A 14549-nucleotide genomic window follows, 5' to 3' on the forward strand; every position below is an offset into this window, starting at 1 on the left:
GATTTTCCAACTTGTGGTTCTAGTAAAGCTTGGGCGGTTTGAATCATTTTCTTACACATTTTAAGCATGTCCTTTTCTAGTTCCGCATATGGATATGTCATCCACCTATGTTCTTGGGTTTGGTTGTTTTTGAACCGTGTTTCATAGACTTTTAGGAGGGCATCTAATGGCTCGTTAACCTTTTCGACCAATACTGATCCTCCTGAACTAGCACTTCTTGATTTCTAATTTGTGGATGGTTCTTTTGGAGGTTGAGACATCTGCGTAACAGAAGGTGCAACCATTTCCTTGTGTTGTCTTATCTTCTCTTCAACTTGGGTCAGCTTCTTAGCCATGGATTTTTGCTCTCCTTCCCTACGTGATTTCATCCTAGCCTTTCTAGTTTTACAGCTTATTTTTTTGCTCTTGGGTTTTTGGCTATGTGCATTGGTCTTTGACTCACCCATCTTTGGACTCGCGTCAGTTTCCATTTTCTCTGTCTTTGGGTTCTCCTCAGATTCCTTTTGAGCTTGCGCTCTCGTAACTACATGAAGTGGTACAACGTTGTCATTTTTCAAGCTACTGGGTAGCTAAACAATTCTTGAGACAATTATCGTGATCTTTGTGACTTGGTTTGGATTTTTTGGACAATTGGGGATCAAGTGAATGATACCACAGTCAAGACAATAGGCATTTACTTGTGTGATCTCCATCTGAGAACATTATTTGACCAAGTGGTTGTTATGGCTTTTGTGACATTTTGCTCCTGGTTGAGGAGCTTTTTCTTGCAATTCTTCTAGGCTATAAGTAGGCTCTGACCTAGCTAAGTGTAATTTCCTTTCATCGATCTTGTACCTTCTTTCTTCAGGTTTAAACGCAGGAAGTGGAGGTTGTATCGGCCTCACCACTCCATTTGTTTCTCTCATATTTTGTCGCTTTAAGGGCAGTACCCACTTTGGTTGTTATACTACATTGTAGCTGGTACTAGTGCTTGATTGTTAGATGTTTCCATCATCTGCGTATATCTCATGTCTATAGGCAATCTAGCACGTGGCACAGGTTGTTGTTCTAAGACAAATTGTGGCCTTGCAACTCCTATTGGACTGAAGCATTCCCCATAACGTTTCTAGGTGGAGTAGGTTGTACATACCTCTCCCTAGAATATTCCATGCCATAGTAACACTCTTCTCTCGTATGGTTTATCCATTTTCTCTCAGTTTAGCACCACTTAAGCTCCCTTGGATCAGAATTTACAAGAGGAGCTAACCTCTTGACCATTTTGTCGATAAATTTTTCTTGATCAATAGGTGTCGTTACTTTTGCAATGGACTCACTCATCTGTGAACCACTATGCTAAGAGGATGTGTCATCCTTTGGACTATTACAATTGTTTTCTTTATATTTCTCACAATTATCCACCAGATAAAGAGCTTATTTGATCAATATGTTTAATGTCAGACTCCTTATCATATGCAGATCCTTTTGAAGACCTGCATGTCTTAACCCCTGGATAAAGATCAACATTAATCATGCTTGCATAGGAAGTTCCACTCTTAGACAGAACTTAACATATCTCTTGAGTTGTACCGTACTAATTCGCTCTCTTTTTGCTTAAATCTGTGGATTTGTGAGACTGTATTGTGAGCTATGCCTTTCTGTGAGTTAATTCTTCCAACAACTCGTCTAGAGTCTCAAAATCACATCTTTCCACTGAGTCGAGCCATGTAGCGGCATCATCTTCTAGAGTCAGTCCAAATCCCGCAACTTGTGTCGCAAAATTTGAAACTTCCTATGCTATAATCACTCTTCTAAAAGCCGCTACGTGATCTCTCGGATCGTTATCTCCATCATATTTCTTGTTTATCCATTTTTGGACTTGGGATGGTCTAACCCGCCAATGGTTTACAAGTCTAACCATAGACTCTCCCAATCCTTCTCTTGCTTCAGGTCTTCCACTATGCCTAGTTTCTTCTCGAAGGGATTGGTTGTTCTATTGGAGATTGTTCCATTAGGTAGATTCACTTGAGGAGGCATGTCTGCCATCTCTGTGATAATTTCATCTCTCGTTATCAATCTAGAAGGGAATCCAGGTGGCTCGCTTTTTGGAATTTGGAATTCTTGTGTTTGGTGAAGGTATCTGTGGTCCTTCATTGACCAAATATCCACCTTTTTCTAGTGAATCAATGGATTTGTGCTTTCTACAGCTCTGTATTCTCGTCCATACTTGTCAACAACTATAGACTTCCATTGATAGTCGACTCCGTATGTATAGACATATAAGAGCTTGTAATCTATCAGCTCTCCTGGGTATGGCTCTGAGCATTTATAAAGGTTGACCTCTCTGTTGTCAACGTATCTATATAGTCCTTCACTCTTTAGATTGGTCTTTATCAACTGCAAGTTTGGAAGATCCATTACGGGTGGATGCTTCTCTATCGTTCGGGTTTTGAAGCTTGTATAAGCCGAGTTTGACTCTAGAGTAGACATGATCTTCGGGCTTAACAGCTCTAGCTTGATGTAAGAAGGCTTATTCCACTGTGTTCAAGTGCTTTGGTTAGGGAAAAGTCAAAAGTATGTCCAAAACTGTGATTAATTTATCTCACACTTTCCCCTGGACTACCACATTCATAAGCGCAAGAGATAAGCGATGTCTTTTCTATGCTCAAGTGGTGGAGCTCAAAAGAAACGTGTCTGTCAAACTCGATAAGAATACGGATGCAAGATTCTGGTTTCCTACATGTTTTGTAGGTTGGTGTAATACTAATTCACTATGTAGAAACTTGGCTCGAATGATGATGGGAATCAATTTCGATGCTCAAACAACCGAACGTGCTCTGTTGCAACATAGCATCAAGCCAAAAGAGTTGGTTGAGCTATTGGATGATCCATCCAATGCTGGCATTGCTAATGTTTTGCGGAAGAAGTATTTTAGTGAGCTAAAGAGCATTGTGTCTCCTTAAGAGATGATGGAGGTGTGTGATAGCGCACGAATAAGTTTCAAGGCCTATGAAGCTTTGTATAGAAGTTTCACACTCAGTCATCGGGCAAAAGGTTTGTTTCGGTTTTTGCCAACGCCTTACAGTGTCAGTGTTGCAAAAAAGTACACCAATAATGATGTTGCAAGCTTGTTGGGCGGATTTCAGTATATGTGGAGGATGGCATGCCATTAGAAGACTGTTAACTCTTTCGTTACAACAATTTCAAAAATGTGTATGTTGACTTGTTGAAGCTCCAAGAGTCAATGATAAGATTTTATTGGTTGACATAAGAAGAGTGTGATGGAAAAGTGATATTTGTTATGGAGCTTGATGAGTGCCGAGTTGTTAAAGCTGAACGGCTCGAAAGGGTAAGTGTTACATTGATGAGCAAGGACTTGGAGGGTGTCAATGTCGAATTAAATTCCAATGAAAAGGGAAACCCGTGTTTAGGTGTTCAGTCAGAGAAAAATATTTGGTGGCTGGCAGTTTTTCATCTCCCACATGAGACACATGAGGCTCTAAAATGGTATTTCAATCACACTGCAATCGTTGACGTCATTCAGCAACAACAATTAGGGTGCAAGCAAGGTGCAATGAACCTCTTTCCATGCATTTATTGTTGCTACAATAAAGTCTCAATGGGAACTGAGGGCAAGGGTGCAAAGGCCAGCAAGTCAAACTGTGGTAAGAGTAAGGGTGGCAAAGTTACAGTCAACTCTATGAAAGGTGTACCGGCTACACAAGCAGTGGATAGAGTGCTACAACAATGGCGTCAAGGTATCCTCATTTCTGACCAACAAGTACCCTCTAATCGAAACATGGATGATCCAAATTGGGATCGTTTTCTTCCAATACCACTAATAAATGTGCATGTGTGCATCCTTCATGCCCGTCTACAAATTCTTGACAAGTTGCTTATGCTCCATATTAATTACGCTTGGAATATGGAGCCTGCAAAAATAAGAGAAGAGTGTATACGAGAACTCGAATCTATTCTATCGAGCGTTGGTCTACATGGGGGTGCAGTTGAGCTATCAAAGGACAAGAAGGCATCTGGAAGTACACAAGATCTCCCTAATAAAGTATGTATGGGTGGTAGTAAAGCTAGGCATTTTCTTTCAAACTATTCTAACTCCCAAATTCCCAATAAGTTTCAATTCTGAAAAAAGATGTGTGACATTACCACCTACAAAGGTAATGAAGCAACCCTAGGAATTAAGCGTGCTTGTGTGTGGCAGTCTACTGATGATATTTTTTTGTCTTCTCAAAAAGGCAAAGCTAACCGATGATGAGATATCCACCCACCAGAGGGTGAGTACTCCACCCAACTCAAGGTGATGCACATCCAACCTGCAAGACCACTTTAGCACATAACATGGATGCATAAATTTCAACAACATTTTGACAGTACGGTCATAACATGGATGCATAAATTTCAACAACATTTTGACAGTACGGTCATAACCAAAAAAATGATCCAAGAGCCACATTGGCTTTCACAATCAAAACCACAACCACGATCCATGAGGAATCTCAGCTTTTACCACATACCATATTCCTTACCGAACCAACTCCCACACTTGGTTTGACCATGCATACTGCAATTAACCGAGCCAACACACATGGCCCTTGAAAAATGATCTTTTTATGTGTAAAAGAATTCTGACCAGCAACTAAATATAACTAAAAAATCCCATTTTGATAATATTTGACTATACATAAGTGGTATACTATGACGACAGCTCACCCTTCTAGCACATAGAGCTAGTTTTGACCTAGAAGGATGGAAAGCACTATACGCATACACATGAGACATCCATAGCCATCCATGAGGTTTCATACATTTTATGGCATCATCACATCAACCCAATATGATGCAAAACAATCCCACCACTTTGGTCAAGCATATGCCATAACATCACATATATGTGAAAAACAACTTTTTTATGTTTTCAAATGCATGCATGGCATGCAAAAGAAAGAACTCGAAATGCATCAAGCTCAGCCCCATAACATAGGATAACACCATATTACATTAGTTTACCCCTACGCTCATAGGTCCTCGTACAAAGAACAGTAAATAACTCGCTCATTAAGCGATATCAGTTACCCAAATACATTTATCAGCAAGTTAATCAAGGTTTTGATTTGGCTGAATGGGTTCCTTCATCCACTGAATCTATACTATTGGTTCTCCAAGTGAAGGAGTACGAGCGGAAGTGTGACGCGAGAGAGAGTGAGAGAAGAAGAGCACGACGATATGGTGAACTCGCTCTACTGTAATGTGTAGAGCATAGTGAGTTCTTATTAGGTTTTTACAAAAGAATATGTGTACATACCTGGCGGCCCACCCACTTACCTGGGCGACCACATTGGGCTTTATACCCCAACAATCTCCCACTTAAAGTCCAATGTGGTACTTTAAGTGTGAGAGAAGCTACTATACAAGCTAATATACAAGAGATGTAGAGAAGTGATGTACTACCCTACACCTACTAACTGCTTGCGAAAGTGCACAAAGCTCTCTGAGGGAAGTCCTTTTGTAAATAGATCAGTACGATTTTCTGTGGTGTGAACTTTGACAAGATGAAGTTGCTTATCCTCGAGCATTTCCCTGATGAAATGATACTTCACATCCACATGCTTTGTCTTTGAGTGATAAACTGGATTGCGAGCCAATTGTATAGCACTTTGACTATCACAATATAACACAGGCATCTCTTCTTTGATTCCCAAATCTGTTACTAGTCGATTAAGCTAAATTGATTCTTTGCATGCCTCTGATGCTGCAACATATTCAGCCTCTGTAGTAGACTGAGTAACACAATATTGTAATCTAGAACGCCATGATACTGCTCCACCAGCCAATGTAAAGACATACCCTGACGTAGACCTTCGGTTGTCTAAGTCACCTGCATAATCTGAGTCTATAAAACCCTTTACACTTAGCTCCTGACTCCCATAGCATATACGCATACTCTTTGTAGCTTTCAGGTATCTCAATATTCCTTTCACTGCCTCCCAATGTTTCTTGCCTGGGTTTGACATGTATCGACTTACTACTCCAACTGCAAATGCAATGTCTGGGCGAGTAGCAATCATTGCATACATCAAACTACCCACTGCAGAAGCATATGGAATCTTATCCATTTCAGCATGTTCTTCCTCAGACACAGGACAATCTTGTTTGATAAGTTTCACATATGGTGGCAATGGAACACTCAATGCCTTTCCCTTATCCATATTGAAACGTTGCAAAACCTTGTCAATATACTCTGTTTGAGATAACCAAATCAACTTCTTTGATATGTCTCTCTCAATGCGCATACCAAGTATATGACTTGCCTCACCCATGTCTTTCATGTCAAACGATTTTGCCATCTTTGACTTCAAAGCTGAAATTTCTTCCAAGTGCTTGCCAACAATCAACATGTCATCCACATACAAAATAAGGATCAGCCAACTGCCATCCTTACCCTTCTTTGTATATAGACAGTGATCGAACTCACTACGTTTGTAGCCTTGAGAAAGCATAAACTTGTGGAACTTATGGTACCATGCCCTCAGTGATTGTTTTAAGCCATAAAGACTCTTTAACAACTGGCATACCAAATCTTCCTTGCCTTTCTCAACAAACCCTTCTGGCTGCTGCATGTAAATTTCCACATCTAAATCACCATGCAAGAACGTTGTCTTGACATCCATTTGGTGCAACACCAAATCTAATATGGCAACCAATGCAAGAAAGCATCTCCCTGTAGTCATCTTGACCACCGGAGAGAAGACTTCATCAAAGTCAATACCTTGTTCTTGCTTAAAGCCCTTGGCAACAAGCCTTGCTTTGTACTTTGGCTGACTATCATGAGCGGTGATCTTATACCTGTAAACCCATTTACAAGGTAGAGCCTTTTTACCCTGTGGTAATTTAACTAGCTTCCATGTCTGGTTTTTATGCAGAGCTGTCATCTCTGACTGCATGGACAATTGCCAATTCCCGAAGTCCTTCATTTGCACTGCTTCCTTGTAACATGAAGGCTCATTGCAATCAGTCAACATGACATAGTTCATAGATCGAACAAACCTATCAGGAGGTCACGTGATACGTCCAGATCTACGCACAATAGGTGGCTCAGGCTCAGCCATAACCTGTGGTTCCAATCTATCATGTCCTTGCTCCTCTTGAGCCCTGACATTTTGTCTTGCACGTGCAGGTCCATCTTCTTGGAAGACAACTCTTCTAATCTCCTCAACCCTCTCTGGTTTAGAATGATATTTGGATTCATTAAAGTGAACATCATTGCTGCAGATAACCTTTCTGGATTCGGGATCCCAAAGTCTGTACCCCATCTCACCAGAATTACCATAGCCTAGAAAGATGCACTTTCTACTCTTTGGCTCAAGTTTGTTCCTAAATTCCTTTGGAACATGAGTATATGCCTCACAGCCATAGACTCTGAGATGCTTGTATGAGGGCATTTTGCCTAACCATACCATCTCTGGCACTGAATCCTTCTACAAAACCTTGCTAGGAGATCTACTTACAAGATGAACAGCTGTTGATACAGCTTCAACCCAAAACCCATTTGGCAGCTGTGCATTAGACAACATACTTCTGACCTTCTCTTGTAGGGTCCTATTCATCCTCTCAGCAACACCATTTTGAGGAGGATTGTAAGGAGCAGTAAGTTCACGTTTTATACCTTTTGACTCACAAAAGTCCTGAAAGACCTTTGAAACATACTCTCCACCATTTTCAGTGCCTAAGCATTTAAGCTTCTTGCCACTCTGATTCTCCACAAGTGTCACAATCGTTTTGAAAACAGTAAACGCTTCATCCTTGTGCTTGAGAAAGTAAATCCATACTTTCCTCGAGTAATCATCTATAAATGTCATAAAGTAAGAAGCTCCCCCTAGAGATAGGTTAGGCATAGGTCCACACAAATCACTATGAACAAGTTGCAATTGTGTATCTCTTCTACTGCTTCTATGCTTATGTGGCTACTGTGTTTGCTTACCATACAGACAATGTTAACAGAATTCAAAATCATTAAATGAAAAGCCAGGCAAATAACCAGAACGAGACAAGATTTTCATTCCCTTCTTGGACATATGTCCTAACCGGTTATGCCACAAAGAAACGTTCGGCTGCTCGGTTACATTGATTACATTTTTAGAGACATTTGATACATAAATCATGTAAAGTCCTCTAGACTTTACTCCATGTGCTACTGTCATAGAACCCTTGGATATCTTCCACATGTTCTGTCCAAAAGTGGTGACGTAGCCAGCATCATCAAGTAAATCTGTGCTGATTAAGCTCTTTGTAATTGCGGGAACATGTCTCACATTCTTCAGCGTGAAAGAAGAGCCATTCTGAAACTTCAATTGAACATCTCCAACACCTAAGATCTCACATGTCTGCCCATTGCCTAGCCGACATGATCTTTAGTGGTCACATAAGAGGTAAACCACTCCTTGTTTGGAGACACATGAAGTGATGCCCCTGAGTCTATAATCCAGTCACTCAGTGCATTTCCATCAGATGCTATAAGAAGAGCTGAGTCCATTGTATTCTTCAAGAAGTAGATGTCTCCTGACACTAGACTGTCATCCTCTGCAACAGTGTTTGTCACATTTATTTCTTGAATCTTCACTGAGGACTTGTTCTTCTCACCATGGTCTTCCGCTTTCTCTTTGCCTTTTTCTGCTTTCCATTCTCTGCACTCGTGACCCTTCTTGCCACAATGGTGGCATTCTATGTCACTCTTGCCTTTAGAACTGCGGGACTTGCTACGAGACTGGTTCCTCTTTCCACCTTTGTAATTTTCTTTGGTCCTTCCCCTAACAACTAAGGCTATTCCGTTTCCTTTGTCCATTGTCTTTCTATTGGTTTCTTCAGTAAGCAGACTTCCTTCTACACCTGCTATGTTCAAACCATCTAGAGGTGCAGAATTACTCAATGTTGTGCAAAAAGTGTCCCAACTTTCCGGCAATGTGATCAATAGGAACATAGCTCTAACAAGTTCATCAAACTTGACACCTTGAGCTGACAACTGACTGTAGATGGTGTTGAATTCATTTAGATGATTGGACATAGGGGTCCCTTCTTTCATCTTCAAGTCAACAAGCTTCTTAAGCCAGTATACCTGTGAATCTGCACTCTGCTTCTCATAAAGATCACTCAGCTTTGTCCATGCTTGATAAGCCGACATCTCGTCTACTACATTGAAGTAAACGCTTTCTGCCAAAGTCAGCATAATGGTAGAAAGTGTCAATTCATCCATTTCGCTCCATTCATCTTCGTCCATATCTTCTGGTTTTATCCCCTTGAGCTTTATAGGTTTTATCTGCTTCTTTTGTACCAACACGTGCCAAATCTGCTTCTTCCACAATGGAAAATTGGTTCCATCCAGCTTCTTGATATTGTAAAGAGCAGTGTCCTGTGATCCAGCCATAGCTACGCTTCACAGTAGTTTACTTTCCTGGGAAAAATTCGGCAGAGTTTCCCCTATAAACTGACCTCTGAACCAATATCAACCTGTCAAATGAACCAAGGAAGCTTCAGATTCTGCATAAATTTCGGCAGAGTCTCCTTTGTAAAATGGCTCTGGTGTACTCAAAAAACAGACCAAAAAATAGCTCAAAAAACCACTGTCTCTCGAACACTGTAAGCTGTGGGTAAACCGGTCCTACACATGTACTGTCTCGCATTGTCCTGTAAGCATAGACTGTGACAATGCCTCAACGGCAGTAAAGCAAAGATGCAATCCCAACTGTCTAACTCACAATCAATACATCCTAGCTGCCTATCTAAGGGTGCTCGAGGGATCACTCCAAGACCTGTATCACCGAAAGGATCTCAACATTCGATAATCCCCCAGCTCAATAAAACCTCACTCGACCCTCAACAAAGGCTGCAGTAACTGACAGTACATAGACTTCCCAAATCATACATCCACAAATTTCCCACTATATGCTGTAACCGCTGCGGCAGTTGTTTGCTGCGTGACTCACAGCCAGCAAACCCTCAAGAGACATACATCATCTATGACAATACATCCCATGTGGAAGTACCTGCAATGTCAGGATGAAATCTGGAATATCAAGCAGCAAACACAAGCTACCTGATGAACTAGTGGATGTCGCCTACAGTCTGTGTGTAGATGCGCCCATGTCGTATGTGACACGCCTCCAAGAACTGTGAGCCGTCCTTCGATGTGTAGACAGCCACAAATCAGCACTCTGGGAGTGCCGTATCCTCAGCACCTGAAGTCGTAGGCCAAAACCCCAAATTTGCAGAGTCGGATCTGCACCCGCCGAGACCACGTAGTCAAAAATGGCCTGCGCAGAACTTTGTCGAAGCCGAACGGTGGCCGAGATGACCTCAGAATGAAATTCTGAGAACACCATGCCCCTCGGGCTCTCCCACAGGATTTGGGGCCGTGTCTTTGCCTGTCGAATTTCACTCCAATCTGAGCTAGTGACTCTAGCCTCCTACAGTGCTTCCCCGAGTCTCGATCTGAGCTCTGATACCTGTTGAAGGAGTACGAGCGGAAGTGTGACGCGAGAGAGAGTGCGAGAAGAAGAGCATGACGATATGGTGAACTCGCTCTACTGTAATGTGTAGAGCATAGTGAGTTCTTATTAGGTTTTTTACAAAATAATATGTGTATATACCTAGCAGCCCGCCCACTTACCTGGGCGACCACATTGGGCTTTATACCCCAACACCAAGGAGGCTGGGGTCCAAAATATTGACTAAGTGCAATGGATATCAAGTTGTATTTTGACCATCACTCTTTACTTGTGAAGAATTTTCACGACAACACAAGAGAGAAAATGTTATAAATGATGTGTTTAATCTCTAACTCAAAGGATTCGACCTGATTTATAGTAGTTTAGGAGATACAATCAAAACAGTGTCCCTATCATCTACATGACGTGAAACAAAAAGCACTTGTTATGCACCTATGTGATTATATACACACCGTATGCATAAATCAATGTGCTAAATATGATGAAACAAGTATGGAGCCTCTCATATACATGTGGCAAGCCGATACATGTCTACATATACGAAAAAGCAACCATCAAGAGAGTAGTTACTCATAAACAAAGTAGAGAGAGAAGGAGATGATGGTTATGGAGTTTAGAGCTTCTTACCGTGAGTGGGAAGTGATTACTGGTGATTGAAAGGCTTCTTTCTTTTCTCCAAGAGAGCGGTGATGAGAGTAGAGGTTTTTGCCATGAAGTTGATGAAAAGCTCATACACCATGAAAAGAAAAGAGAATATAGTAAGCAAGTAGAGAGAGTGTGTTCTTCTTCTTTTTCTCGTGAATCAGACAAGTTCTTATAGAGATGGTGATCATCAAGAGCTTGTACCACTCTGTATAATACGTACGTATAGCCTTGCAATAGTAGCTACAATTGTCGGCACTGAAAACTAGGTAGAGGAGCTCGTTATATGCTAACTTTGTCGGTCTAGAGCATGCCCCAAGAAACTATTAGCGTCCCCCCTCTGATTAGATATAGCTCTTGCTTTTGGGAAAAGACCGATCTTTTTTAAAAATAAAGAATTTTCTTTTTACAATCAACTTTGGTCTTACCATTTAGTTTCTCATGCGATAAAACTAGTATCACAACAACTAATAAGACCATGAGTGAACTAAGCTGCACCGTAATGTCTTGGTGTAATTATCACTTTTTTGTACCACCCAACATATTTACGATGCCTCTTTTTATAATCTTGAATAATTTCCATAAAAATCCCATTTAATCTCATTTCTTCATCGTATGATCATTTTTTTACCCATCGATGACTAAAAATATAAGTTTTAGGTTTAAGTCATCTTAAAAAGCACATTGCCTTTTGAAAACATCAAAAAACATGAAAAACAAAAACTAGTGTAGCAAGTTTTTAAAATTTTCTAAAATTAAACCACAGATTTCACTTGTCCATTCGAATAAGAAAACAGACTCGCTTTTCGTTAAAGAGCACCGAAAATCATGAAAAGCTAAAAATAATGTGGCAAGCGCTCGAAAAGAAAAATTATACAAAATTAAACCATAGCATCTTGAAAACTAGTGGATTAAGAATCCAGCCTTGCTTTTCACAAAAAGCACCGAAAAGCACAACAAGCAAGAAAAATCTTTTAAAAATTAACTTTTTCCAAAACTGATCCAAGCGTCCATCTGACCTATTGGAACATGAAAATGACATTGCTTTTCATTTTGAAACCTTACAACACTGTTCAACAAGCATTCTGGATCGAAAATTTAAAAAGTGGACTTTGGAATCTATTTTTTCTTAAGAGACCCGAAAATTGAGGTCTTACACCAAGGGTCTAAAGACCAAAGGCCAATCCAAACCGAGCTCGGGGGTTTGCCTATTTAAGGGCAGGAGGCTGAGAGATGAGGTAGGTTAGAGACTCCTTGGTCTCACATGCCGAACCTCGTCAGTAGGATGATTATTCAGGTATTGCACATATTCTGGGTTCTTGGAGTGCTTGATCATTCATTAACGTCGGTACTCTATCTTGTCAACACTCCCCACCAAAACCTTGTCATGGTCTCTTGAGTCCTCAAAAGGAGGCTTGTTCCCATTGGTATCACTGCTTGTTTTTTTCTGGCCACACTCGTTGGAGTGCTCTTCATCTTCCTACAGACACAAATTTTGAGCGGTGTCGTCTATGTCGAATTCAGTGCTAGAACACATGTGTGCTATCGAAAAAGGATCATATCATTTGTGGAAGAAGAATCATCTAAAGGTGCAAATACCACTATAAAAGGATTGGACACCCAAGCTAGAAATTAATAGCAACATACACACACACACATATGTGTGTGTGTGTTGCTATTAATATATATATATATATATATATATATATAGAGAGAGAGAGAGAGAGAGAGAGATAGAGAAGGAGAGTCGAAACAAAGAGGCAGTTCCACTTCCAGATGTACTGGCCCCAAAGCAGGGTGCCCCCTCCGATATTTCTTTCTTTATTACTTGTTTCCAAAGTACATTCTCGAGGACCTCTCAACAAGCTTTTATTAATGCTATGTCAGGTAATGAAGCCGTGGGTTCACCTATAAACATTATAAGAGGTATAGAAGCAAAGCCCCTAAAAAGCATGAGTTACCAAAAGCTGACGCCCCATGGAGGCCAGCCGCAATCTACATCGATATAACCAATGCTAGGCCAATACAAGGTGCCACATCATCACACTTGTGACAAAGACTCCATGCCGTACTATCATTGCTGATGAATAGGTGATAAAGCTCAATCTCATCTATCTCCTTGAAAGCTCGTTGCTTGTAGTGTGTGTCTTGATCTATCTTTTGGCCTCCTACTTTGTAGTCTTCCCAAGAGCTCTATGTGTTCGTAGGGTGTGCGGTAAAGCCCTCTACACTCATCATCATAACAACAGTTATGTGGCATAGTCCCTTTTTTTTTTTGGGGGGGGGGGGGGGGTGGTAACATCCGATATGAGTAGTGTGTGGAAAGGAGTTGAGGGCGATGTGTGTAAGATGTATGAGATCTAGGAGGTAAGTGTGGACAAAGATGTAGAGGGGTCGAGCCAACAAAGACCCATGTAAACCTCTACTAGGTCTCATGTGAAATGGATGGTAAGAGTGTGGAGTGGGTGTAGCAAGTTCATGGGAGATGGTGGCTCCAGTGAAAGAAAGAGAGAGGTAGACATGGTTGGCTCCAATGGGGGATGGGTGGAATGGTGAAAGAGATAATGAGATGTATAGCCTCACAAGGTACCATAATATAATCCATTGTACTCCCCCCCTCTGGTCTGCACCTCCATGTAGCATGCATGTCAGACCTATAGACCTAGGCCAAAGTGTCATCCCGTTACATATGAGACGGTGTTGGGAGCCCAACTTGAGAGAGAGAGAGAGAGAGAGAGAGAGAGAGAGAGAGAGAGAGAGAGAGAGAGAGAATTTATGAACATCTCTAATAGGCTAATGTGGCCTACGAGACCAAAGCAGTACTAGCAGAAAAAATTTAAAGCTAAACCAATAGAGCCAACTTGTAGCATATCTTCCAAAGCTTGATCTCCTCAAAAGGTTGCCCTATAAATACCATCCCATAAACTTTCTTGTGGACCATTGCATCATAGCACCAATGTACTCCTCTACAAAGAGCCTTGTAGGAGTTGCTAAATGCCCCTCAATAGTATCCTAGGTGTAACGATTGTAAATATATCTTTGATGTGATTTTTGAGAGATTATGTACCTATCTTTATCATGCAACGATCGTAAATATATCTTTGATGTAATTTTTGAGAGATTATCTACCTATCTATATCTACAGCTGACCTTTATGAAACATCAAAGCCCATGTGAGAGGTGTGAATCCATGCATGTGGTCGTAAAATAAACGGATCCTCAATGATGAGAGAAAAGTGATCTTTGTAGAAATCCATTTCTTGTCCAACTCTTGAAGAGTAGTCGCCGATGTCTTCTTGTATCAATCTACATGAGATCTTGTCTTATACCCCTATTAATCTTTGAACGTGTGAAAGGTGTGTCCAAGGAGCACTAAAAGGGTGGCCACATGTCCATAGCAAAGCCATGCAATTG

The sequence above is a fragment of the Adiantum capillus-veneris genome, chromosome 27, assembly GCF_014529385.1.
Source record: "Adiantum capillus-veneris isolate H3 chromosome 27, ASM1452938v2, whole genome shotgun sequence".
NCBI classification, from domain to species: Eukaryota; Viridiplantae; Streptophyta; class Polypodiopsida; order Polypodiales; family Pteridaceae; genus Adiantum; species Adiantum capillus-veneris.